At 43.3% G+C, this 4,644-nt stretch overlaps 1 protein-coding gene and 1 pseudogene across 6 annotated transcripts in view; one reads left to right on the top strand and one right to left on the bottom strand.

The window, feature by feature from the left end:
* Positions 1 to 4,644, top strand: part of OSBPL10 (oxysterol binding protein like 10) — a 439,127-nt gene that overhangs the window by 354,454 nt on the left and 80,029 nt on the right. The window lies entirely within an intron of this gene.
* LOC102984662 (60S ribosomal protein L23a-like) lies at positions 620 to 2,007 on the bottom strand (annotated as a pseudogene).

Here is a 4,644-nt window from a genome sequence, read left to right on the forward strand (position 1 = left end):
CAGACTCAGCGGCCATGGCTCACGGGCCCAGCCACTCCGTGGCATGTGGGATCTTCCCGGACCGGGGCACGAACCCGTGTCCCCTGCATCGGCAGGCGGATTCTCAACCACTGCGCCACCAGGGAAGCCCTGGTTTTTGTTTTTTTTTTTTGAGTTCTTAATTCTGCTTCTTTTCTTTATGTATTGGGATATGTCCTCAAGTCGTTTTTTTCCCCTAGAAGGTAGAATATTTTCTGAGTCTCTGCAGTGCTGCTCAGAAGGCATACAGTGCAGAGTTTTAAGAGTCTGGGCTCTGGAGCCAGGTGGCCTGGGTTTTCATCTCCCTTCTACCCCTGACACTTACCAGCTCTTGTGCCTTTTTGTTTCTTTACCTGTCAAGTGGACATAATAATAGGACCTACCCATGGGTCGTCATTAGGATTAGATGAGTTCACGCACGTAAATTTTATACGGTAGTCCTTGGCACCTAGCAAGAGCTCAATAAATGCTGACTCTTTTCGGCAGAGGAAAGATAATTTGTCGGAAGATAAGCATTATCCCCCCAGCCCTGCACCCACCTTCAAATCTGTAGACTTTTATTTGCATTATTCTTTTCATCTACTCACCTTCTGGTGTTTAGTGTTGCAGCAAAATCCAAGACTAGCTTGATTTCTTTTTTCCTTTAAGGTAGGTCTAACTTTTCTGCCTAAATGCCTGGAAAATTTTTTCTCATGTTTTTTTTTAAATTAAAAAATGTCGCCAAACTTCATGAGCCAAGCAGTCATTATACTACTCTATTTTTGTATGTGTTTGAAATTTCAGTGAGAAAAAGCCTAAGAAAATATCACTAAGCTGTGTCTAGATGTGAGTCTTTTCCCATTGGTTTTGCTGGACTGAGGTGGGCTGTTTTCAGCAGAACCCAAAGCCCTCTCTTCTGCTCAGGCTGTGTTTCTTTACTTCTGTTACTGATTATTGTTTCTGTTCCACTGATCTGATCTCTTTACTTTAGGGTCTCTGTTGTGTATCTTCTGTCTTATGTTCTGTCTCATTGCTGGTCTTGTGCCCTTTGCAGCTTCTCACTGGTAGAACTTCATTTTCTTGACACACTACTTACTCGACTTTCTACATTGTTGATTCCACTTTTTCCTTGTTTCAGTATTAACCTTAATTCTGCTAATGTTGTCTTTGTTTCCTTATAATAATTCCTTTCTGCCTCTATCTCCTTCTTCACCTCATCCTGTTTTCTTCTTCTGGCTGTCTGTTCTTGTTTCATAGCAGCTACTTTATTTTGTATTGTTGTGAGGATACACCTCTCCTGATGTTTTCTCCGACACCTTATGTTAGAAATTTCAGAGATATATTGTTCCTATAAGCCTTCTGAATATCCTTCTGAGGATACTGTTTCTTTTCCCAAGCACTATATGGTCCTTCTTTTTTTTAACTAGTGAAAACTTTTATATTTAAAATTAGCCAGCTGGACCCAGTTTACATGATCCCAGTTTTGTTGGTAACATCCAAAGCATCATAGTCAGGAGCCAGTCGAACATATGCCACCTTCTCTCCATCAGGCCTGATCAGGGTGTTCACCTTAGCCACGTCAGTGTCATAGAGCTTCTTCACAGCCTATTTAATCAGGTGCTTGTTGGCCTTGGCATCCACAGTGAACACCAGTGTGTTGTTGTCTTCTGTTTTCTTCATGGCTGACTTGGTGGTGAGGGGGAACTTGATGATGGCATAGTGGTCAAGCTTGCGTCTCCTAGGGGCGCCCTTCCGAGGATATTTGGGCTGCCTCCTGAGCTGTAGTGTTTTGGGCCATTGGAAGGTGGGTGACTTCTGGATCTTCTTTTTTTTTGTGGCCATGGACACCTTTCAACACTACTTTCTTGGCCTTCAAAGCCTTTGCTTTGGCTTCGGCTTTGGGAGGGACAAGGGCTGACAGAAAGAAAGAAAATGAGGGTGCGAGGGCACTCACTACTGGTCTTAAGGCTGGGAGTGATTGATTTATACACTCGTTTTCATTCACTCTATATTAGAATTTTCCTCCTTTATCCTCACATGAGGCAGCTCTATCCAGACTCGCAAACCAGAGGCTGGTGATTAGAGAAGCTGGACTGGTCTGAGGTGGTCTTCTTTCCTGTCCTCCCTCACTGGTTCTTTGATGCTCTGAATCCATAGAATGTACAGAAAACTGCATTTCCCAGCATGCATTGCTACCCCCACCCTTCCTGTCCTGGTCTTTGTCTCAGGATGCTGTGTATCACAAGGAGGCCAGACTCTACTTCCTGCCCTGTTGTCTGTCTCCTGGTTATCATCTCTGAATGATGGTGGTGTGGAGGGGAGGGAGGGACAGAGTTAAGGTATGGGAGTAATGGACGGAACATTGTCCTGATTGCCTAGGAGAGCAGATTTCATTTTTTCCCCTAGTGCTGTTTTAAGTTTTCCTAATTATTCTAGAGGACATTTACTACTTATAATAAAATAATAAAATAAAATGAAAAGAAAGTAGTACCCCTGTATTTATGAGACAGCTGCCCAGTATTTAAGATCTGAATCCAGTTTCATGTCTCTGAGCAGGAGTTGGTTAACAGGACAGGTAAGAAGTATCTTTCCACCTTTCTTAGGGAAGATTCTGGGTCTTGGAACCCTGGGTTGGTTTTCTTAGTCCAACCCCATCCACTTTATTATTTATGGGGATTCTTCATAAGCCTGTCCTTAGCTCATCTTTCAGCCTTTGATTTTAGTGTTGTGAGTTTCTAACTTTTAAAAAATGGCATCAAGGACTGATATATGGATGCCTTTTTGCCATTAAAAAAAAAGTTGTGGTAACAATACAAATAAAAAAAAATTTGGATTGGTTCAAGATGGCAGAGTAGAAGGATGTGCTCTCACTCCCTCTTGTGAGAACACTGGAATCACAACTAACTGCTGAACAATCATCAACAGGAAGACAGTGGAACTCACCAAAAAAGATACCCCACATCCAAAGACAAAGGAGAAGCCACAATGAGACGGTAGGAGGGGCGCAATCACAATAAAATCAAATCCCATAACTGCTGAGTGGGTGACTCACAAACTGGAGAACACTCATACCACAGAAGTCCATCCACTGGATTGAAGGTTCTGAGACCCATGTCAGGCTTCTGAACCAGGGGGTCCGGCAACGGGAGGAGGAATTCCTAGAGAATCAGACTTTGAAGGCTAGCAGGAGTTGATTGCAGAACTTTGACAGGACTGGGGGAAACAGAGACTCCACTCTTGGAGGGCACACACAAAGTAGTGTGCACATCGGGACCCAGGGGAAGGAGCAGTGACCCCATAGAGACTGAACCAGACCTACCTGTTACTGTTGGAGGGTCTCCTGCAGAGGCGGGGGGTGGCTCTGTCTCACCATGAGGACAAGGACACTGGCAGCAGAAGTTCTGGGAAGTACTCCTTGGTGTGAGCCCTCCCAGAGTCCACCATTAGCCCCACCAAAGAGCCCGGGTAGGCTCCAGTGTTGGGTCACCTCAGGCCAAACAACCATCAGGGAGGGGACCCACCCCACCCATCAGCAGACAAGTGGATTAAAGTTCTACTGAGCTCTGCCCACCAGAGCAACAGCCAGCTCTACCCACCACCAGTCCCTCCTATCAGGAAACTTGCACAAGCCTCTTAGATAGCCTCATCCATCAGAGGGCAGAGACAGCAGAAGCAAGAAGAACTACAGTCCTTCAGCCTGTGGAACAAAAACCACGTTCACAAAAAGATAGACAAGATGAAAAGGCAGAGGGCTATGTATCACATGAAGGAACAACATAAAACCCCAGAAAAACAACTAAATGAAGTGGAGATAGGCAACCTTCCAGAAAAAGAATTCAGAATAATAGTAGTGAAGATGATCCAGGACCTCGGAAAAAGAATGGAGGCAAAGATCGAGAAGATGCAAGAAATGTTTCACAAAGATCTAGAAGAATTAAAGAACAAACAAACAGAGATGAACAATACAATAACTGAAATGAAAGCTATACTAGAAGGAATCAATAGCAGAATAACTGAGGCAGAAGAACGGATAAGTGACCTGGAAAACAGAATGGTGGAATTCACTGCCATGGAACAGAATAAAGAAAAAAGAATGAAAAGACATTAAGACAGCCTGAGAGACATCGGCGACAACATTAAACACAACAACATTCGCATTATAGGGGTCCCAGAAGGAGAAGAGAGAGAGAAAGGACCTGAGAAAATATTTGAAGAGATTATAGTCGAAAACTTCCCTAACATGGGAAAGGAAATAGCCACCAAAGTACAGGAAGTGCAGAGAATCCCATACAGGATAAACCCAAGGAGAAACACACCGAGACACATATTAATCAAATTGGCAAAAATTAAAGACAATGAAAAATTATTGAAAGCAGCAAGAGAAAATACTTAAACTGATGAAAGGGAAGAACCTACAACCAAGATTACTCTACCCAGCAAGGATCTCATTCAGATTTGGTGGAGAAATCAGAAGCTTTACAGACAAGCAAAAGCTAAGAGAATCCAGCACCACCAAACCAGCTCTACAACAAATTCTAAAGGAACTTCTCTAAGTGGGAAACACAAGAGAAGAAAAGGACCTACAAAAACAAACCCAAAACAATTAAGAAAATGGTCATAGGAACATACATATCGATAATTACCTTA

The sequence above is a fragment of the Physeter macrocephalus genome, chromosome 18, assembly GCF_002837175.3.
Source record: "Physeter macrocephalus isolate SW-GA chromosome 18, ASM283717v5, whole genome shotgun sequence".
Lineage (NCBI taxonomy): Eukaryota > Metazoa > Chordata > Mammalia > Artiodactyla > Physeteridae > Physeter > Physeter macrocephalus.